This window comes from Oncorhynchus gorbuscha, linkage group LG11, assembly GCF_021184085.1.
Source record: "Oncorhynchus gorbuscha isolate QuinsamMale2020 ecotype Even-year linkage group LG11, OgorEven_v1.0, whole genome shotgun sequence".
NCBI lineage: Eukaryota > Metazoa > Chordata > Actinopteri > Salmoniformes > Salmonidae > Oncorhynchus > Oncorhynchus gorbuscha.
This window is the reverse complement of record NC_060183.1, coordinates 87819950-87842643: the sequence shown is the minus strand read 5'-3', so window position 1 is coordinate 87842643 and position 22694 is coordinate 87819950. Positions and strand designations below refer to the sequence as shown.

The 22694-nt window shown below is 38.5% G+C and overlaps 21 non-coding genes across 21 annotated transcripts; all 21 read left to right on the top strand.

Moving 5' to 3' along the window:
* The first annotated feature begins 2456 nt into the window (after positions 1–2456).
* Positions 2457–2529, top strand: trnam-cau. The gene has a single exon. It is a non-coding gene; the product is annotated as a tRNA-Met (tRNA).
* Positions 2530–4657: 2128 nt separating this feature from the next.
* trnam-cau lies at positions 4658–4730 on the top strand. Its single transcript has one exon. It is a non-coding gene; the product is annotated as a tRNA-Met (tRNA).
* Positions 4731–5570: 840 nt separating this feature from the next.
* Positions 5571–5643, top strand: trnam-cau. Its single transcript has one exon. It is a non-coding gene; the product is annotated as a tRNA-Met (tRNA).
* Positions 5644–7184: 1541 nt separating this feature from the next.
* On the top strand, positions 7185–7257 carry trnam-cau. The gene has a single exon. It is a non-coding gene; the product is annotated as a tRNA-Met (tRNA).
* An 811-nt stretch (positions 7258–8068) lies between these two features.
* On the top strand, positions 8069–8141 carry trnam-cau. The gene has a single exon. It is a non-coding gene; the product is annotated as a tRNA-Met (tRNA).
* Positions 8142–10732: 2591 nt separating this feature from the next.
* trnam-cau lies at positions 10733–10805 on the top strand. The gene has a single exon. It is a non-coding gene; the product is annotated as a tRNA-Met (tRNA).
* Positions 10806–11075: 270 nt separating this feature from the next.
* On the top strand, positions 11076–11148 carry trnam-cau. Its single transcript has one exon. It is a non-coding gene; the product is annotated as a tRNA-Met (tRNA).
* Positions 11149–11623: 475 nt separating this feature from the next.
* Positions 11624–11696, top strand: trnam-cau. The gene has a single exon. It is a non-coding gene; the product is annotated as a tRNA-Met (tRNA).
* Positions 11697–13237: 1541 nt separating this feature from the next.
* Positions 13238–13310, top strand: trnam-cau. The gene has a single exon. It is a non-coding gene; the product is annotated as a tRNA-Met (tRNA).
* An 832-nt stretch (positions 13311–14142) lies between these two features.
* trnam-cau lies at positions 14143–14215 on the top strand. Its single transcript has one exon. It is a non-coding gene; the product is annotated as a tRNA-Met (tRNA).
* Positions 14216–15040: 825 nt separating this feature from the next.
* trnam-cau lies at positions 15041–15113 on the top strand. The gene has a single exon. It is a non-coding gene; the product is annotated as a tRNA-Met (tRNA).
* A 148-nt stretch (positions 15114–15261) lies between these two features.
* Positions 15262–15334, top strand: trnam-cau. Its single transcript has one exon. It is a non-coding gene; the product is annotated as a tRNA-Met (tRNA).
* A 272-nt stretch (positions 15335–15606) lies between these two features.
* On the top strand, positions 15607–15679 carry trnam-cau. Its single transcript has one exon. It is a non-coding gene; the product is annotated as a tRNA-Met (tRNA).
* A 1163-nt stretch (positions 15680–16842) lies between these two features.
* On the top strand, positions 16843–16915 carry trnam-cau. Its single transcript has one exon. It is a non-coding gene; the product is annotated as a tRNA-Met (tRNA).
* Positions 16916–17064: 149 nt separating this feature from the next.
* On the top strand, positions 17065–17137 carry trnam-cau. The gene has a single exon. It is a non-coding gene; the product is annotated as a tRNA-Met (tRNA).
* A 623-nt stretch (positions 17138–17760) lies between these two features.
* Positions 17761–17833, top strand: trnam-cau. Its single transcript has one exon. It is a non-coding gene; the product is annotated as a tRNA-Met (tRNA).
* Positions 17834–18856: 1023 nt separating this feature from the next.
* On the top strand, positions 18857–18929 carry trnam-cau. Its single transcript has one exon. It is a non-coding gene; the product is annotated as a tRNA-Met (tRNA).
* Positions 18930–19200: 271 nt separating this feature from the next.
* On the top strand, positions 19201–19273 carry trnam-cau. Its single transcript has one exon. It is a non-coding gene; the product is annotated as a tRNA-Met (tRNA).
* A 633-nt stretch (positions 19274–19906) lies between these two features.
* trnam-cau lies at positions 19907–19979 on the top strand. The gene has a single exon. It is a non-coding gene; the product is annotated as a tRNA-Met (tRNA).
* A 1541-nt stretch (positions 19980–21520) lies between these two features.
* trnam-cau lies at positions 21521–21593 on the top strand. The gene has a single exon. It is a non-coding gene; the product is annotated as a tRNA-Met (tRNA).
* An 841-nt stretch (positions 21594–22434) lies between these two features.
* On the top strand, positions 22435–22507 carry trnam-cau. Its single transcript has one exon. It is a non-coding gene; the product is annotated as a tRNA-Met (tRNA).
* The last annotated feature ends 187 nt before the right edge of the window (positions 22508–22694 follow it).

The window sequence follows — 22694 nt, the reverse complement described above, 5'->3', positions numbered from 1 at the left end:
TTGTATATTTTACAAGAAGGGCCTCGTTAGCGCAGTAGGCAGCGTCAGTCTCATAATCTAAAGGTCGTGAGTTTGATCCTCACACGGGGCAGCAAACCTTTCAAAAGACACTGTTGGCTGAAAAGGAATTCACTTTTGTTTTGGACTTTCACACAATACATACTTTTGTCAAGGTGGATACCACATCGTAAGGTCCATATCGATATGTATTACTTTAGAATGAAATCAATCTTTTTTCTCAGGGGTTGTCGAATTTCAGACGATACATACATTTTGGCACGGTGGTTTTAACATCACTGTAAAAATCTGCCGTTCGGGAATCTATATTTTTTTCTTCATTTTGGATGTTTTTGCAAGAAGGGCCTTGTTAGCGCAGTAGGTAGCGCGTCAGTCTCATAATCTGAAGGTCTTGAGTTCGATCCTCACACGGGGCAGCAAAACTTTCAAAAAGACAGTGTTGGCTCAAGATTAAGTGAAAATGAATTCACTGTTATTTTGTACTTTCACACAATACACACTTTTGTCACGGTGGATACCACATCGTAAGGTCCATATCGATATGTATTACTTTAGAATGAACTCAATCTTTTTTTCTCAGGAGTTGTCGAATTTCAGACCATACATACATTTTGGCAGGGTGGTTTCAACATCACTGTAAAAATCGGACGTTCGGTATCGATATTTTTTTTTCTTCTTTTTGGATATTTTTTCAAGAAGGGCCTCGTTAGCGCAGTAGGTAGCCCGTCAGTCTCATAATCTGGAGGTCGTGATTTCTATCCTCACACGGGGCAGCAAAGCTTTTAAAAAGACAGTGTTGGCTGAAGGTGAAAATGATACACTGTTGTTTTGGACTTTCACACAATACATACTTTTGTCAAGGTGGATACCACATCGTAAGGTCCATATCGATATGTATTACTTTAGATTGAAATCAATCTTTTTTTCTCAGGAGTTGTCGAATTTCAGACCAGACATACATTTTGGCACGATGGTTTCAACATCACTGTAAAAATCTGACGTTCGGTATCGATATTTTTTTCTTCATTTTGGATATTTTTCAGGAATGGCCTCATTAGCGCAGTAGGTAGCGTGTTAGTCTCATAATCCTAAGGTCGTGAGTTCGATCAACACACGGGGCAGCAAACCTTTCAAAAAGACAGTGTTGGCTGAAAAGGAATTCGCTGTTGTTTTGGACTTTCACACAATACATACTTTTGTCAAGGTGGATACCACATCGTAAGGTCCATATCGATATGTATTAATTTAGAATGAAATCAATCTTTTTTCTCAGGGGTTGTCGAATTTCAGACGATACATACATTTTGGCACGGTGGTTTCAACATCACTGTAAAAATCTGAAGTTCGGGAATCTATATTTTTTTCTTCATTTTGGATATTTTTATAAGAAGGGCCTCGTTAGCGCAGTAGGTAGCGCGTCAGTCTCATAATCTGAAGGTCGTGAGTTCGATCCTCACACGGTGCAGCAAACCTTTCAAAAAGACAGTGTTGGCTGAAGGTGAAAATGATACACTGTCGTTTTGGACTTTCACACAATACATACTTTTGTCAAGGTGGATACCACATCGTAAGGTCCATATCGATATGTATTACTTTAGATTGAAATCAATCTTTTTTTCTCAGGAGTTGTCGAATTTCAGACCAGACATACATTTTGGCACGATGGTTTCTACATCACTGTAAAAATCTGACGTTCGGTATCAATATTTTTTTTTCTTCTTTTTGGATATTTTTACAAGAAGGGCCTCGTTAGCGCAGTAGGTAGCGCGTTAGTCTCATAATCCTAAGGTCGTGAGTTCGATCCTCACACGGGGCAGCAAACCTTTCAAAAAGACAGTGTTGGCTGAAGGTGAAAATGACTGCTGTTTTGGACATTCACACAATACATACTTTTGTCAAGGTGGATACCACATCGTAAGGTCCATATCGATATGTATTACTTTAGAATGAAATCAATCTTTTTTCTCAGGGGTTGTCGAATTTCAGACGATACATACATTTTGGCACGGTGGTTTTAACATCACTGTAAAAATCTGCCGTTCGGGAATCTATATTTTTTTCTTCATTTTGGATATTTTACAAGAAGGGCCTCGTTAGCGCAGTAGGTAGCGCGTCAGTCTCATAATCTGAAGGTCGTGAGTTTGACCCTCACACGGGGCAGCAAACCTTTCAAAAAGACAGTGTTGGCTGAAGGTGAAAATGAATTCACTGCTGTTTTGGACATTCACACAATACATACTTTTGTCAAGGTGGATACCACATCGTAAGGTCCATATCGATATGTATTACTTTAGATTGAAATCAATCTTTTTTCTCAGGAGTTGTCGAATTTCAGACCAGACATACATTTTGGCACGATGGTTTCTACATCACTGTAAAAATCTGACGTTCGGTATCGATATTTTTTTTTCTTCTTTTTGGATATTTTTACAAGAATGGCCTCGTTAGCGCAGTAGGTAGCGCGTCAGTCTCATAATCTGAAGGTTGTGAGTTCGATCCTCACACGGGGCAGCAAACCTTTCAAATAGACATTGTTGGCTGAAAAGGAATTGACTGTTGTTTTGGACTTTCACACAATACATACTTTTGTCAAGGTGGATACCACATCGTAAGGTCCATATCGATATGTATTACTTTAGAATGAAATCAATCTTTTTTTAATAATATATATAATATAATAATAATATATGCCATTTAGCAGACGCTTTTAATCGACTTTTTGCATACATTCTATGTATGGGTGGGGATCGAACCCACTACCCTCGTTACAAGCGCCATGCTCTATCAGGGGTTGTCGAATTTCAGACCAGACATACGTTTGGCACGGTGGTTTCAACATCACTGTCAAAATCTGACGTTCGGTAGTGATATTTTTTCTTCATTTTGGATATTTTGGCAAAAAAGGGCCTTGTTAGCGCAGTAGGTAGGTAGTCATCATAATCTGAAGGTCATGAGTTCGATCCTCACACGGGGCAGCAAACCTTTCAAAAAGACAGTGTTGGCTGAAAAGGAATTCACTTTTGTTTTGGACTTTCACACAATACATACTTTTGTCAAGGTGGATACCACATCGTAAGGTCCATATCGATATGTATTACTTTAGAATGAAATCAATCTTTTTTCTCAGGGATTGTCGAATTTCAGACGATACATACATTTTGGCACGGTGGTTTCAACATCACTGTAAAAATCTGCCGTTCGGGAATCTATATTTTTTTCTTCATTTTGGATATTTTACAAGAAGGGCCTCGTTAGCGCAGTAGGTATCGCGTCAGTCTCATAATCTGAAGGTCGTGAGTTTGATCCTCACACAGGGCAGCAAACCTATTAAAAAGACAGTTTTGGCTGAAGGTGAAAATGAATACATTGTCGTTTTGGACTTTCACACAATACATACTTTTGTCAAGGTGGATACCACATCGTAAGGTCCATATCGATATGTATTACTTTAGAATGAAATCAATCTTTTTTTCTCACGGGTTGTCGAATTTCAGACCATACATACATTTTGGCACGGTGGTTTCAACATCACTGTAAAAATCTGAAGTTCGGTATCAATATTTTTTCTTCTTCTTTTTGGATATTTTTCAAGAAGGTCCTCGTTAGCGCAGTAGGTAGTGTGTCAGTCTCATAATCTGAAGTTCGTGAGTTCGATCCTCACACGGGGCAGCAAACCTTTTAAAAAGACAGTTTTGGCTGATAAGGAATTCACTGTCGTTTTGGACTTTCACACAATACATACTTTTGTCAAGGTGGATACCACATCGTAAGGTCCATATCGATATGTATTACTTTAGAATGAAATCAATCTTTTTTTCTCAGGGGTTGTCGAATTTCAGACCATACATACATTTTGGCACAGTGGTTTCAACATCACTGTAAAAATCTGAAGTTCGGTATCAATATTTTTTCTTCTACTTTTTGGATAATTTTACAAGAAGGGCCTCGTTAGTGCAGTAGGTAGCTTGTCAGTCTCATAATCTGAAGGTCGTGATTTCGAACCTCACACGGGGCAGCAAACCTTCTAAAAAGACAGTGTTGGCTGATAAGGAATTCACTGTCGTTTTGGACTTTCACACAATACATACTTTTGTCAAGGTGGATACCACATCGTAAGGTCCATATCGATATGTATTACTTTAGAATGAAATCAATCTTTTTTCTCAGGGGTTGTCGAATTTCAGACGATACATACATTTTGGTACGGTGGTTTTAACATCACTGTAAAAATCTGCCGTTCGGGAATCTATATTTTTTTCTTCATTTTGGATATTTTACAAGAAGGGCCTCGTTAGCGCAGTAGGTAGCGCGTCAGTCTCATAAGCTGAAGGTCGTGATTTCGATCCTCACACGGGGCAGCAAAACTTTCAAAAAGAGTGTTGGCTCAAGATTAAGTGAAAATGAATTCACTGTTATTTTGTACTTTCACACAATACACACTTTTGTCACGGTGGATACCACATCGTAAGGTCCATATCGATATGTATTACGTTAGAATGAAATCAATCTTTTTTTCTCAGGGGTTGTCGAATTTCAGATGATACATACATTTTGGCACGGTGGTTTCAACATCACTGTAAAAATCTGACGTTCGGTATCGATATTTTTTTCCTTCATTTTGGATATTTTTCCAAGAAGGGCCTCGTTAGCGCAGTAGGTAGCGTGTCAGTCTCATAATCTGAAGGTCGTGAGTTCGATCCTCACACGGGGCAGCGAACCATTCAAAAAGACAGTGTTGGCTGAAAAGGAATTCACTGTCATTTTGGACTTTCACACAATACATACTTTTGTCAAGGTGGATACCACATCGTAAGGTCCATATCGATATGTATTACCTTAGAATGAAATCAATCTTTTTTTCTCAGGGATTGTCGAATTTCATATCAGACATACATTTTGGCACGGTGGTTTCAACATCACTGTCAAAATCTGAAGTCGGTATCAATATTTTTTTTTCTTCTTTTTGGATATTTTTACAAGAAGGGCCTTGTTAGTGCAGTAGGTAGCGCGTCAGTCTCATAATCTGAAGGTCGTGAGTTCGATCCTCACACGGGGCAGCTAAGCTTTCAAAAAGTCAGTGTTGGCAAAGGATGAAGTGAAAATGAATTCACTGTTATTTTGTACGTTCACACAATACATACTTTTGCCAAGGTGGATACCACATCGTAAGGTCCATATCTTCATTTTGGATATTTTTACAAGAAGGGCCTCGTTAGTGCAGTAGGTAGCGCATCAGTTTCATAATCTGAAGGTCGTGAGTTCGATCCTTACACGGGGCAGCAAACCTTTCAAAAATATAATGTTGGCTGAAAATGAATTCACTGTTATTTTGTACGTTCACACAATACATACTTTTGTCAAGGTGGATACCACATCGTAAGGTCCATATCGATATGTATTACTTTAGAATGAAATCAATCTTTTTTTCTCAGGGGTTGTCGAATTTCAGACCATACATACATTTTGGCACGGTGGTTTCAACATCACTGTAAAAATCTGAAGTTCGGTATCAATATTTTTTCTTCTTATTTTTGGATATTTTTACAAAAAGTGCCTCGTTAGCGCAGTAGGTAGCGTGTCAGTCTCATAATCTGAAGGTCGTGAGTTCGATCCTCACACGGGGCAGCAAACCTTTCAAAAAGACAGTGTTGGCTGAAGATGAAGTGAAAATGAATTCACTGTTATTTTGTACTTTCACACAATACATACTTTTGTCAAGGTGGATACCACATCGTAAGGTCCATATCGATATGTATTACTTTAGAATGAAATCAATCTTTTTTTCTCAGGGGTTGTCGAATTTCAGACAATACATACATTTTGGCACGGTGGTTTCAACATCACTGTAAAAATCTGAAGTTTGGTATCAATATTTTTTTCTTCTTTTTGGATATTTTTCAAGAAGGGCCTTGTTAGCGCAGTAGGTAGCGTGTCAGTCTCATAATCTGAAGGTTTGTGAGTTCGATCCTCACACAGGGTAGCAAACTTTCAAAAAAGACAGTGTTGGCTGAAGGTGAAAATGAATACATTGTCATTTTGGACTTTCACACAATACATACTTTTGTCAAGGTGGATACCACATCGTAAGGTCCATATCGATATGTATTACTTTAGAATGAAATCAATTTTTTTCTCAGGGTTGTCGAATTTCAGACAATACATACATTTTGGCACGGTGGTTTCAACATCACTGTAAAAATCTGACGTTCGGGAATCGATATTTTTTTCTTCATTTTGGATATTTTTACAAGAAGGGCCTCGTTAGCGCAGTAGGTAGCGTGTCACTCTCATAATCTGAAGGTTGTGATTTCGATCCTCACACGGGGCAGCAAACCATTCAAAAAGACAGTGTTGGCTGATAAGGAATTCACTGTCGTTTTGTACTTTCACACAATACATACTTTTGTCAAGGTGGATACCACATCGTAAGGTCCATATCGATATGTATTACTTTAGAATGAAATCAATCTTTTTTTCTCAGGGGTTGTCGAATTTCAGAACATACATACATTTTGGCACGGTGGTTTCAACATCACTGTAAAAATCTGAAGTTCGGTATTAATATTTTTCTTCTTCTTTTTGGATATTTTTACAAGAAGGGCCTTGTTAGCGCAGTAGGTAGCGCGTCAGTCTCATAATCTGAAGGTCGTGAGTTCGATCCTCACACGGGGCAGCAAAGCTTTCAAAAAGACAGTGTTGGCACAGGATGAAGTGAAAATGAATTCACTGTTATTTTGTACGTTCAGACAATACATACTTTTGCCAAGGTGGATACCACATCGTAAGGTCCATATCTTCATTTTGGATATTTTTACAAGAAGGGCCTCGTTAGCGCAGTAGGTAGCGCGTCAGTCTCATAATCTGAAGGTCATGAGTTCGATCCTCACACGGGGCAGCAAACCTTTCAAAAATATAGTGTTGGCTGAAAATGATTTCACTGTTATTTTGTACTTTCACACAATACATACTTTTGTCAAGGTGGATACCACATCGTAAGGTCCATATCGATATGTATTACGTTAGAATGAAATCAATCTTTTTTCTCAGGGGTTGTCGAATTTCAGACAATACATACATTTTGGCACGGTGGTTTCAACATCACTGTAAAAATCTGACGTTCGGTATCGATATTTTTTTCCTTCATTTTGGATATTTTTCCAAGAAGGGCCTCGTTAGCGCAGTAGGTAGCGTGTCAGTCTCATAATCTGAAGGTCGTGAGTTCGATCCTCACACGGGGCAGCGAACCATTCAAAAAGACAGTGTTGGCTGAAAAGGAATTCACTGTCGTTTTGGACTTTCACACAATACATACTTTTGTCAAGGTGGATACCACATCGTAAGGTCCATATCGATATGTATTACTTTAGAATGAAATCAATCTTTTTTTTCTCAGGGGTTGTCGAATTTCAGAACATACATACATTTTGGCACGGTGGTTTCAACATCACTGTAAAAATCTGAAGTTCGGTATCAATATTTTTTTTCTTCTTTTTGGATATTTTTACAAGAAGGGCCTTGTTAGCGCAGTAGGTAGCGCGTCAGTCTCATAATCTGAAGGTCGTGAGTTCGATCCTCACACGGGGCAGCTAAGCTTTCAAAAGTCAGTGTTGGCAAAGGATGAAGTGAAAATGCGTTCACACAATACATACTTTTGCCAAGGTGGATACCACATCGTAAGGTCCATATCTTCATTTTGGATATTTTTACAAGAAGTTAGTGCAGTAGGTAGCGCTCAGTTTCATAATCTGAAGGTCGTGAGTTCGATCCTTACACGGGGCAGCAAACCTTTCAAAAATATAATGTTGGCTCAAAATGAATTCACTGTTATTTTGTACGTTCACACAATACATACTTTTGTCAAGGTGGATACCACATCGTAAGGTCCATATCGATATGTATTACTTTAGAATGAAATCAATCTTTTTTTCTCAGGGGTTGTTGAATTTCAGACAATACATACATTTTGGCACGGTGGTTTCAACATCACTGTAAAAATCTGACGTTTGGGAATCGATATTTTTTCTTCATTTTGGATATTTTTACAAGAAGGGCCTCGTTAGCGCAGTAGGTAGCGTGTCAGTCTCATAATCTGAAGGTCGTGAGTTCGATCCTCACACGGGGCAGCAAACCTTTCAAAAAGACAATGTTTGGTGAAAATGAATTCACTGTTGTTTTGGACTTTCACACAATACATACTTTTGTCAAGGTGGATACCACATCGTAAGGTCCATATCGATATGTATTACTTTAGAATGAAATCAATCTTTTTTTTCTCAGGGGTTGTCGAATTTCAGACCATACATACATTTTGGCACGGTGGTTTCAACATCACTGTAAAAATCTGAAGTTCGGTATCAATATTTTTTCTTCTTATTTTTGGATATTTTTACAAAAAGTGCATCGTTAGCGCAGTAGGTAGCGTGTCAGTCTCATAATCTGAAGGTCGTGAGTTCGATCCTCACACGGGGCAGCAAACCTTTCAAAAAGACAGTGTTGGCTGAAGATGAAGTGAAAATGAATTCACTGTTATTTTGTACTTTCACACAATACATACTTTTGTCAAGGTGGATACCACATCGTAAGGTCCATATCGATATGTATTACTTTAGAATGAAATCAATCTTTTTTTCTCAGGGGTTGTCGAATTTCAGACAATACATACATTTTGGCACGGTGGTTTCAACATCACTGTAAAAATCTGAAGTTCGGTATCAATATTTTTTCTTCTTCTTTTTGGATATTTTTTCAAGAAGGGCCTTGTTAGCGCAGTAGGTAGCGTGTCAGTCTCATAATCTGAAGGTTTGTGAGTTCGATCCTCACACAGGGTAGCAAACTTTTTTAAAAGACAGTGTTGGCTGAAGGTGAAAATGAATACATTGTCGTTTTGGACTTTCACACAATACATACTTTTGTCAAGGTGGATACCACATCGTAAGGTCCATATCGATATGTATTACTTTAGAATGAAATCAATCTTTTTTTCTCAGGGGTTGTCGAATTTCAGACAATACATACATTTTGGCACGGTGGTTTCAACATCACTGTAAAAATCTGACGTTCGGGAATCGATATTCTTTTCTTCATTTTGGATATTTTTACAAGAAGGGCCTCGTTAGCGCAGTAGGTAGCGTGTCACTCTCATAATCTGAAGGTTGTGATTTCGATCCTCACACGGGGCAGCAAACCATTCAAAAGACAGTGTTGGCTGATAAGGAATTCACTGTCGTTTTGTACTTTCACACAATACATACTTTTGTCAAGGTGGATACCACATCGTAAGGTCCATATCGATATGTATTACTTTAGAATGAAATCAATCTTTTTTTCTCAGGGGTTGTCGAATTTCAGAACATACATACATTTTGGCACGGTGGTTTCAACATCACTGTAAAAATCTGAAGTTCGGTATTAATATTTTTTCTTCTTCTTTTTGGAGGTTTACAAGAAGGGCCTTGTTAGCGCAGTAGGTAGCGCGTCAGTCTCATAATCTGAAGGTCGTGAGTTCGATCCTCACACGGGGCAGCTAAGCTTTCAAAAAGACAGTGTTGGCACAGGATGAAGTGAAAATGAATTCACTGTTATTTTGTACGTTCAGACAATACATACTTTTGCCAAGGTGGATACCACATCGTAAGGTCCATATCTTCATTTTGGATATTTTTACAAGAAGGGCCTCGTTAGCGCAGTAGGTAGCGCGTCAGTCTCATAATCTGAAGGTCATGAGTTCGATCCTCACACGGGGCAGCAAACCTTTCAAAAATATAGTGTTGGCTGAAAATGATTTCACTGTTATTTTGTACGTTCACACAATACATACTTTTGTCAAGGTGGATACCACATCGTAAGGTCCATATCGATATGTATTACTTTAGAATGAAATCAATCTTTTTTTCTCAGGGGTTGTCGAATTTCAGACAATACATACATTTTGGCACGGTGGTTTCAACATCACTGTAAAAATCTGACGTTCGGGAATCGATATTTTTTCTTCATTTTGGATATTTTTACAAGAAGGGCCTCGTTAGCGCAGTAGGTAGCGTGTCACTCTCATAATCTGAAGGTCGTGATTTCGATCCTCACACGGGGCAGCAAACCATTCAAAAAGACAGTGTTGGCTGATAAGGAATTCACTGTCGTTTTGGACTTTCACACAATACATACTTTTGTCAAGGTGGATACCACATCGTAAGGTCCATATCGATATGTATTACTTTAGAATGAAATCAATCTTTTTTTCTCAGGGGTTGTCGAATTTCAGACCATACATACATTTTGGCACGGTGGTTTCAACATCACTGTAAAAATCTGAAGTTCGGTATCAATATTTTTTCTTCTTATTTTTGGATATTTTTACAAAAAGTGCATCGTTAGCGCAGTAGGTAGCGTGTCAGTCTCATAATCTGAAGGTTGTGAGTTCGATCCTCACACGGGCAGCAAACCTTTCAAAAGACAGTGTTGGCTGAAGATGAAGTGAAAATGAATTCACTGTTATTTTGTACTTTCACACAATACATACTTTTGTCAAGGTGGATACCACATCGTAAGGTCCATATCGATATGTATTACTTTAGAATGAAATCAATCTTTTTTCTCAGGGGTTGTTGAATTTCAGACAATACATACATTTTGGCACGGTGGTTTCAACATCACTGTAAAAATCTGACGTTTGGGAATCGATATTTTTTTCTTCATTTTGGATATTTTTACAAGAAGGGCCTCGTTAGCGCAGTAGGTAGCGTGTCAGTCTCATAATCTGAAGGTCGTGAGTTCGATCCTCACACGGGGCAGCAAACCTTTCAAAAAGACAATGTTTGGTGAAAATGAATTCACTGTTGTTTTGGACTTTCACACAATACATACTTTTGTCAAGGTGGATACCACATCGTAAGGTCCATATCGATATGTATTACTTTAGAATGAAATCAATCTTTTCTCAGGGGTTGTCGAATTTCAGACAATACATACATTTTGGCACGGTGGTTTCAACATCACTGTAAAAATCTGAAGTTCGGTATCAATATTTTTTCTTCTTCTTTTTGGATATTTTTTCAAGAAGGGCCTCGTTAGCGCAGTAGGTAGCGTGTCAGTCTCATAATCTGAAGGTCGTGAGTTCGATCCTCACACGGGGCAGCAAACCTTTCAAAAAGACAGTGTTGGCTGAAAAGGAATTGACTGTCGTTTTGACTTTTGGCATGGTGGTTTCAACATCACTGTCAAAATCTGAATATCGATATTTTTTTCTTCTTTTTGGATATTTTTACAAGAAGGGCCTTGTTAGCGCAGTAGGTAGCGTGTCAGTCTCATAATCTGAAGGTTTGTGAGTTTGATCCTACAGGGTAGCAAACTTTTTTGTTGGCTGAAGGTGAAAATGAATACATTGTCGTTTTGGACTTTCACACAATACATACTTTTGTCAAGGTGGATACCACATCGTAAGGTCCATATCGATATGTATTACTTTAGAATGAAATCAATCTTTTTTTCTCAGGGGTTGTCGAATTTCAGACAATACATACATTTTGGCACGGTGGTTTCAACATCACTGTAAAAATCTGAAGTTCGGTATTAATATTTTTTCTTCATTTTGGATATTTTTACAAGAAGGGCCTCGTTAGCGCAGTAGGTAGCGCGTCAGTCTCATAATCTGAAGGTCGTGAGTTCGATCCTCACACGGGGCAGCTAAGCTTTCAAAAAGACAGTGTTGGCACAGGATGAAGTGAAAATGAATTCACTGTTATTTTGTACGTTCAGACAATACATACTTTTGCCAAGGTGGATACCACATCGTAAGGTCCATATCTTCATTTTGGATATTTTTACAAGAAGGGCCTCGTTAGCGCAGTAGGTAGCGCGTCAGTCTCATAATCTGAAGGTCATGAGTTCGATCCTCACACGGGGCAGCAAACCTTTCAAAAATATAGTGTTGGCTGAAAATGATTTCACTGTTATTTTGTACGTTCACACAATACATACTTTTGTCAAGGTGGATACCACATCGTAAGGTCCATATCGATATGTATTACTTTAGAATGAAATCAATCTTTTTTTCTCAGGGGTTGTCGAATTTCAGACAATACATACATTTTGGCACGGTGGTTTCAACATCACTGTAAAAATCTGACGTTCGGGAATCGATATTTTTTCTTCATTTTGGATATTTTTACAAGAAGGGCCTCGTTAGCGCAGTAGGTAGCGTGTCACTCTCATAATCTGAAGGTCGTGATTTCGATCCTCACACGGGGCAGCAAACCATTCAAAAAGACAGTGTTGGCTGATAAGGAATTCACTGTCGTTTTGGACTTTCACACAATACATACTTTTGTCAAGGTGGATACCACATCGTAAGGTCCATATCGATATGTATTACTTTAGAATGAAATCAATCTTTTTTTCTCAGGGGTTGTCGAATTTCAGACCATACATACATTTTGGCACGGTGGTTTCAACATCACTGTAAAAATCTGAAGTTCGGTATCAATATTTTTTCTTCTTATTTTTGGATATTTTTACAAAAAGTGCATCGTTAGCGCAGTAGGTAGCGTGTCAGTCTCATAATCTGAAGGTCGTGAGTTCGATCCTCACACGGGGCAGCAAACCTTTCAAAAAGACAGTGTTGGCTGAAGATGAAGTGAAAATGAATTCACTGTTATTTTGTACTTTCACACAATACATACTTTTGTCAAGGTGGATACCACATCGTAAGGTCCATATCGATATGTATTACTTTAGAATGAAATCAATCTTTTTTTCTCAGGGGTTGTTGAATTTCAGACAATACATACATTTTGGCACGGTGGTTTCAACATCACTGTAAAAATCTGACGTTTGGGAATCGATATTTTTTTCTTCATTTTGGATATTTTTACAAGAAGGGCCTCGTTAGCGCATTAGGTAGCGTGTCAGTCTCATAATCTGAATGTCGTGAGTTCGATCCTCACACGGGGCAGCAAACCTTTCAAAAAGACAATGTTTGGTGAAAATGAATTCACTGTCGTTTTGGACTTTCACACAATACATACTTTTGTCAAGGTGGATACCACATCGTAAGGTCCATATCGATATGTATTACTTTAGAATGAAATCAATCTTTTTTTCTCAGGGGTTGTCGAATTTCAGACCATACATACATTTTGGCACGGTGGTTTCAACATCACTGTAAAAATCTGAAGTTCGGTATCAATATTTTTTCTTCTTATTTTTGGATATTTTTACAAGAAGGGCCTCGTTAGCGCAGTAGGTAGCGTGTCAGTCTCATAATCTGAAGGTCGTGAGTTCGATCCTCACACGGGGCAGCAAACCTTTCAAAAAGACAGTGTTGGCTGAAAAGGAATTGACTGTTGTTTTGGACTTTTGGCATGGTGGTTTCAACATCACTGTCAAAATCTGAAGTCGGTATCGATTTTTTTTTCTTTTGGATATTTTTACAAGAAGGGCCTTGTTAGCGCAGTAGGTAGCGTGTCAGTCTCATAATCTGAAGGTTTGTGAGTTTGATCCTCACACAGGGTAGCAAACTTTTAAAAAGACAGTGTTGGCTGAAGGTGAAAATGAATACATTGTCGTTTTGGACTTTCACACAATACATACTTTTGTCAAGGTGGATACCACATCGTAAGGTCCATATCGATATGTATTACTTTAGAATGAAATCAATCTTTTTTTCTCAGGGGTTGTCGAATTTCAGACAATACATACATTTTGGCACGGTGGTTTCAACATCACTGTAAAAATCTGACGTTCGGGAATCGATATTTTTTCTTCATTTTGGATATTTTTACAAGAAGGGCCTCGTTAGCGCAGTAGGTAGCGTGTCAGTCTCATAATCTGAAGGTCGTGATTTCGATCCTCACACGGGGCAGCAAACCATTCAAAAAGACAGTGTTGGCTGATAAGGAATTCACTGTCGTTTTGGACTTTCACACAATACATACTTTTGTCAAGGTGGATACCACATCGTAAGGTCCATATCGATATGTATTACTTTAGAATGAAATCAATCTTTTTTCTCAGGGGTTGTCGAATTTCAGACCATACATACATTTTGGCACGGTGGTTTCAACATCACTGTAAAAATCTGAAGTTCGGTATCAATATTTTTTCTTCATTTTGGATATTTTTACAAGAAGGGCCTCGTTAGCGCAGTAGGTAGCGTGTCAGTCTCATAATCTGAAGGTCGTGAGTTCGATCCTCACACGGGGCAGCAAACCTTTCAAAAAGACAGTGTTGGCTGAAAATGAATTGACTGTCGTTTTGACATGGTGGTTTCAACATCACTGAGTGGATACCATCGATATTTTTTTCTTCTTTTTGGATATTTTTACAAGAAGGGCCTTGTTAGCGCAGTAGGTAGCGTGTCAGTCTCATAATCTGAAGGTTTGTGAGTTTGATCCTCACACAGGGTAGCAAACTTTTTAAAAGACAGTGTTGGCTGAAGGTGAAAATGAATACATTGTCGTTTTGGACTTTCACACAATACATACTTTTGTCAAGGTGGATACCACATCGTAAGGTCCATATCGATATGTATTACTTTAGAATGAAATCAATCTTTTTTTCTCAGGGGTTGTCGAATTTCAGACAATACATACATTTTGGCACGGTGGTTTCAACATCACTGTAAAAATCTGACGTTCGGGAATCGATATTCTTTTCTTCATTTTGGATATTTTTACAAGAAGGGCCTCGTTAGCGCAGTAGGTAGCGTGTCACTCTCATAATCTGAAGGTTGTGATTTCGATCCTCACACGGGGCAGCAAACCATTCAAAAAGACAGTGTTGGCTGATAAGGAATTCACTGTCGTTTTGTACTTTCACACAATACATACTTTTGTCAAGGTGGATACCACATCGTAAGGTCCATATCGATATGTATTACTTTAGAATGAAATCAATCTTTTTTTCTCAGGGGTTGTCGAATTTCAGAACATACATACATTTTGGCACGGTGGTTTCAACATCACTGTAAAAATCTGAAGTTCGGTATTAATATTTTTTCTTCTTCTTTTTGGATATTTTTACAAGAAGGGCCTCGTTAGCGCAGTAGGTAGCGCGTCAGTCTCATAATCTGAAGGTCGTGAGTTCGATCCTCACACGGGGCAGCTAAGCTTTCAAAAAGACAGTGTTGGCACAGGATGAAGTGAAAATGAATTCACTGTTATTTTGTACGTTCAGACAATACATACTTTTGCCAAGGTGGATACCACATCGTAAGGTCCATATCTTCATTTTGATATTTTTACAAGAAGGGCCTCGTTAGCGCAGTAGGTAGCGCGTCAGTCTCATAATCTGAAGGTCGTGAGTTCGATCCTCACACGGGGCAGCAAACCTTTCAAAAATATAGTGTTGGCTGAAAATGAATTCACTGTTATTTTGTACGTTCACACAATACATACATTTGTCAAGGTGGATACCACATCGTAAGGTCCATATCGATATGTATTACTTTAGAATGAAATCAATCTTTTTTTCTCAGGGGTTGTCGAATTTCAGACAATACATACATTTTGGCACGGTGGTTTCAACATCACTGTAAAAATCTGACGTTCGGGAATCGATATTTTTTTCTTCATTTTGGATATTTTTACAAGAAGGGCCTCGTTAGCGCAGTAGGTAGCGTGTCAGTCTCATAATCTGAAGGTCGTGAGTTCGATCCTCACACGGGGCAGCAAACCTTTCAAAAAGACAGTGTTGGCTGATGAAAATGAATTCACTGTCGTTTTGGACTTTCACACAATACATACTTTTGTCAAGGTGGATACCACATCGTAAGGTCCATATCGATATGTATTACTTTAGAATGAAATCAATCTTTTTTTTCTCAGGGGTTGTCGAATTTCAGACCATACATACATTTTGGCACGGTGGTTTCAACATCACTGTAAAAATCTGAAGTTCGGTATCAATATTTTTTCTTCTTATTTTTGGATATTTTTACAAGAAGGGCATCGTTAGCGCAGTAGGTAGCGTGTCAGTCTCATAATCTGAAGGTCGTGAGTTCGATCCTCACACGGGGCAGCAAACCTTTCAAAAAGACAGTTTGGCTGAAAAAAAGACATGGTGGTTTCAACATCACTGTCAAAATCTGAAGTCGGTATCGATATTTTTTTCTTCTTTTTGGATATTTTTACAAGAAGGGCCTTGTTAGCGCAGTAGGTAGCGTGTCAGTCTCATAATCTGAAGGTTTGTGAGTTTGATCCTCACACAGGGTAGCAAACTTTTAAAAAGACAGTGTTGGCTGAAGGTGAAAATGAATACATTGTCGTTTTGGACTTTCACACAATACATACTTTTGTCAAGGTGGATACCACATCGTAAGGTCCATATCGATATGTATTACTTTAGAATGAAATCAATCTTTTTTCTCAGGGGTTGTCGAATTTCAGACAATACATACATTTTGGCACGGTGGTTTCAACATCACTGTAAAAATCTGACGTTCGGGAATCGATATTTTTTTCTTCATTTTGGATATTTTTACAAGAAGGGCCTCGTTAGCGCAGTAGGTAGCGTGTCACTCTCATAATCTGAAGGTTGTGATTTCGATCCTCACACGGGGCAGCAAACCATTCAAAAAGACAGTGTTGGCTGATAAGGAATTCACTGTCGTTTTGTACTTTCACACAATACATACTTTTGTCAAGGTGGATACCACATCGTAAGGTCCATATCGATATGTATTACTTTAGAATGAAATCAATCTTTTTTCTCAGGGGTTGTCGAATTTCAGAACATACATACATTTTGGCACGGTGGTTTCAACATCACTGTAAAAATCTGAAGTTCGGTATTAATATTTTTTCTTCTTCTTTTTGGAGGTTTACAAGAAGGGCCTCGTTAGCGCAGTAGGTAGCGCGTCAGTCTCATAATCTGAAGGTCGTGAGTTCGATCCTCACACGGGGCAGCTAAGCTTTCAAAAAGACAGTGTTGGCACAGGATGAAGTGAAAATGAATTCACTGTTATTTTGTACGTTCAGACAATACATACTTTTGCCAAGGTGGATACCACATCGTAAGGTCCATATCTTCATTTTGGATATTTTTACAAGAAGGGCCTCGTTAGCGCAGTAGGTAGCGCGTCAGTCTCATAATCTGAAGGTCGTGAGTTCGATCCTCACACGGGGCAGCAAACCTTTCAAAAATATAGTGTTGGCTGAAAATGAATTCACTGTTATTTTTACGTTCACACAATACATACTTTTGTCAAGGTGGATACCACATCGTAAGGTCCATATCGATATGTATTACTTTAGAATGAAATCAATCTTTTTTCTCAGGGGTTGTCGAATTTCAGACAATACATACATTTTGGCACGGTGGTTTCAACATCACTGTAAAAATCTGACGTTCGGGAATCGATATTTTTTTCTTCATTTTTCTTCATTTTGGATATTTTTACAAGAAGGGCCTCGTTAGCGCAGTAGGTAGCGTGTCAGTCTCATAATCTGAAGGTCGTGATTTCGATCCTCACACGGGGAAGCAAACCTTTCAAAAAGACAGTGTTGGCTGAAAATGAATTCACTGTCATTTTGGACTTTCACACAATACATACTTTTGTCAAGGTGGATACCACATCGTAAGGTCCATATCGATATGTATTACTTTAGAATGAAATCAATCTTTTTTCTCAGGGGTTGTCGAATTTCAGACCATACATACATTTTGGCACGGTGGTTTCAACATCACTGTAAAAATCTGAAGTTCGGTATCAATATTTTTTTTCTTATTTTGGATATTTTTACAAGAAGGGCCTCGTTAGCGCAGTAGGTAGCGTGTCAGTCTCATAATCTGAAGGTCGTGAGTTCGATCCTCACACGGGGCAGCAAACCTTTCAAAAAGACAGTGTTGGCTGGTGAAAATGAATTCACTGTTGTTTTGGACTTTCACACAATACATACTTTTGTCAAGGTGGATACCACATCGTAAGGTCCATATCGATATGTATTACTTTAGAATGAAATCAATCTTTTTTTCTCAGGGGTTGTCGAATTTCAGACAATACATACATTTTGGCATGGTGGTTTCAACATCACTGTAAAAATCTGACGTTCGGGAATCGATATTTTTTTCTTCATTTTGGATATTTTTACAAGAAGGGCCTCGTTAGCGCAGTAGGTAGCGTGTCAGTCTCATAATCTGAAGGTCGTGATTTCGATCCTCACACGGGGCAGCAAACCTTTCAAAAAGACAGTGTTGGCTGAGGTGAAAATGAATTCACTGTCGTTTTGGACTTTCACACAATACATACTTTTGTCAAGGTGGATACCACATCGTAAGGTCCATATCGATATGTATTACTTTAGAATGAAATCAATCTTTTTTTCTCAGGGGTTGTCGAATTTCAGACAATACATACATTTTGGCACGGTGGTTTCAACATCACTGTAAAAATGAAGTTCGGTATCAATATTTTTTTTTTCTTTTTGGATATTTTTGGATATTTTTTCAGTCTCAAGAAGAGGCCTCGTTCAAAAAGACGCAGTAGGTAGGTGGTCAGTCTCATAATCTTTTTGGATATTTTTGAAGGTTGTTGAGTTGTCAGTCTCATAATCCGATCCTCACACGGGGCAGCAAACCTTTCAAAAAGACAGTGTTGGCTGAAGGTGAAAATGAATTCACTGTCATTTTGGACTTTCATACAATACATACTTTTGTCAAGGTGGATACCACATCGGAAGGTACACATCGATATGTATTACTTTAGAATGAAATCAATCTTTTTCTCAGGGGTTGTCGAATTTCAGACAATACATACATTTTGGCAAGGTGGTTTCAACATCACTGTAAAAATCTGACGTTCGGGAATCGATATTTTTTCTTCATTTTGGATATTTTTACAAGAAGGGCCTCGTTAGCGCAGTAGGTAGCGTGTCAGTCTCATAATCTGAAGGTCGTGAGTTCGATCCTCACACGGGGCAGCAAACCTTTCAAAAAGACAGTGTTGGCTGAAAATGAATTCACTGTCGTTTTGGACTTTCACACAATACATACTTTTGTCAAGGTGGATACCACATCGTAAGGTCCATATCGATATGTATTACTTTAGAATGAAATCAATCTTTTTTCTCAGGGGTTGTCGAATTTCAGACCATACATACATTTTGGCACGGTGGTTTCAACATCACTGTAAAAATCTGAAGTTCGGTATCAATATTTTTTTTCTTCTTTTTGGATATTTTTACAAGAAGGGCCTCGTTAGCGCAGTAGGTAGCGTGTCAGTCTCATAATCTGAAGGTCGTGAGTTCGATCCTCACACGGGGCAGCAAACCTTTCAAAAAGACAGTGTTGGCAAGATGAAGTGAAAATGAATTCACTGTTATTTTGGACTTTCACACAATACATACTTTTGTCAAGGTGGATACCACATCGTAAGGTCCATATCGATATGTATTACTTTAGAATGAAATCAATCTTTTTTTCTCAGGGGTTGTCGAATTTCAGACAATACATACATTTTGGCACGGTGGTTTCAACATCACTGTAAAAATCTGAAGTTCGGTATCGATATTTTTTTTTCTTCTTTTTGGATATTTTTACAAGAAGGGCCTTGTTAGCGCAGTAGGTAGCGTGTCAGTCTCATAATCTGAAGGTCGTGAGTTCGATCCTCACACAGGGCAGCAAACTTTTCAAAAAGACAGTGTTGGCTGAAGGTGAAAATGAATTCACTGTCGTTTTGGACTTTCACACAATACATACTTTTGTCAAGGTGGATACCACATCGTAAGGTCCATATCGATATGTATTACTTTAGAATGAAATCAATCTTTTTTTCTCAGGGGTTGTCGAATTTCAGACAATACATACATTTTGGCACGGTGGTTTCAACATCACTGTAAAAATCTGACGTTCGGGAATCGATATTTTTTTCTTCATTTTGGATATTTTTACAAGAAGGGCCTCGTTAGCGCAGTAGGTAGCGTGTCAGTCTCATAATCTGAAGGTCGTGAGTTCGATCCTCACACGGGGCAGCAAACCTTTCAAAAGACAGTGTTGGCTGAATGAAAATGAATTCACTGTCGTTTTGTACTTTCACACAATACATACTTTTGTCAAGGTGGATACCACATCGTAAGGTCCATATCGATATGTATTACTTTAGAATGAAATCAATCTTTTTTTCTCAGGGGTTGTCGAATTTCAGAACATACATACATTTTGGCACGGTGGTTTCAACATCACTGTAAAAATCTGAAGTTCGGTATTAATATTTTTTCTTCTTCTTTTTGGAGGTTTACAATTTTTACAAGAAGGGCCTTGTTAGCGCAGTAGGTAGCGCGTCAGTCTCATAATCTGAAGGTCGTGAGTTCGATCCTCACACGGGGCAGCAAAGCTTTCAAAAAGACAGTGTTGGCACAGGATGAAGTGAAAATGAATTCACTGTTATTTTGTACTTTCAGACAATACATACTTTTGCCAAGGTGGATACCACATCGTAAGGTCCATATCTTCATTTTGGATATTTTTACAAGAAGGGCCTCGTTAGCGCAGTAGGTAGCGCGTCAGTCTCATAATCTGAATGAGTTCGATCCTCACACGGGGCAGCAAACCTTTCAAAAATATAGTGTTGGCTGAAAATGATTTCACTGTTAACGTTCACACAATACATACTTTTGTCAAGGTGGATACCACATCGTAAGGTCCATATCGATATGTATTACTTTAGAATGAAATCAATCTTTTTTCTCAGGGGTTGTCGAATTTCAGACAATACATACATTTTGGCACGGTGGTTTCAACATCACTGTAAAAATCTGACGTTCGGGAATCGATATTTTTTTCTTCATTTTGGATATTTTTACAAGAAGGGCCTCGTTAGCGCAGTAGGTAGCGTGTCAGTCTCATAATCTGAAGGTCGTGATTTCGATCCTCACACGGGGCAGCAAACCATTCAAAAAGACAGTGTTGGCTGATAAGGAATTCACTGTCGTTTTGGACTTTCACACAATACATACTTTTGTCAAGGTGGATACCACATCGTAAGGTCCATATCGATATGTATTACTTTAGAATGAAATCAATCTTTTTTTCTCAGGGGTTGTCGAATTTCAGACCATACATACATTTTGGCACGGTGGTTTCAACATCACTGTAAAAATCTGAAGTTCGGTATCAATATTTTTTTCTTCTTATTTTTGGATATTTTTACAAAAAGTGCATCGTTAGCGCAGTAGGTAGCGTGTCAGTCTCATAATCTGAAGGTCGTGAGTTCGATCCTCACACGGGGCAGCAAACCTTTCAAAAAGACAGTGTTGGCTGAAGATGAAGTGAAAATGAATTCACTGTTATTTTGTACTTTCACACAATACATACTTTTGTCAAGGTGGATACCACATCGTAAGGTCCATATCGATATGTATTACTTTAGAATGAAATCAATCTTTTTTTCTCAGGGGTTGTTGAATTTCAGACAATACATACATTTTGGCACGGTGGTTTCAACATCACTGTAAAAATCTGACGTTTGGGAATCGATATTTTTTTCTTCATTTTGGATATTTTTACAAGAAGGGCCTCGTTAGCGCAGTAGGTAGCGTGTCAGTCTCATAATCTGAAGGTCGTGAGTTCGATCCTCACACGGGGCAGCAAACCTTTCAAAAAGACAGTGTTGGCTGAAAAGGAATTGACTGTCGTTTTGGACTTTTGGCATGGTGGTTTCAACATCACTGTCAAAATCTGAAGTCGGTATCGATATTTTTTTTTCTTCTTTTTGGATATTTTTACAAGAAGGGCCTTGTTAGCGCAGTAGGTAGCGTGTCAGTCTCATAATCTGAAGGTTTGTGAGTTTGATCCTCACACAGGGTAGCAAACTTTTAAAAAGACAGTGTTGGCTGAAGGTGAAAATGAATACATTGTCGTTTTGGACTTTCACACAATACATACTTTTGTCAAGGTGGATACCACATCGTAAGGTCCATATCGATATGTATTACTTTAGAATGAAATCAATCTTTTTTTCTCAGGGGTTGTCGAATTTCAGACAATACATACATTTTGGCACGGTGGTTTCAACATCACTGTAAAAATCTGACGTTCGGGAATCGATATTTTTTTCTTCATTTTGGATATTTTTACAAGAAGGGCCTCGTTAGCGCAGTAGGTAGCGCGTCAGTCTCATAATCTGAAGGTCATGAGTTCGATCCTCACACGGGGCAGCAAACCATTCAAAAAGACAGTGTTGGCTGATAAGGAATTCACTGTCGTTTTGTACTTTCACACAATACATACTTTTGTCAAGGTGGATACCACATCGTAAGGTCCATATCGATATGTATTACTTTAGAATGAAATCAATCTTTTTTCTCAGGGGTTGTCGAATTTCAGAACATACATACATTTTGGCACGGTGGTTTCAACATCACTGTAAAAATCTGAAGTTCGGTATTAATATTTTTTCTTCTTATTTTGGATATTTTTACAAGAAGGGCCTCGTTAGCGCAGTAGGTAGCGCGTCAGTCTCATAATCTGAAGGTCGTGAGTTCGATCCTCACACGGGGCAGCTAAGCTTTCAAAAAGACAGTGTTGGCACAGGATGAAGTGAAAATGAATTCACTGTTATTTTGTACGTTCAGACAATACATACTTTTGCCAAGGTGGATACCACAGTAAGGTCCATATCTTCATTTTGGATATTTTTACAAGAAGGGCCTCGTTAGCGCAGTAGGTAGCGCGTCAGTCTCATAATC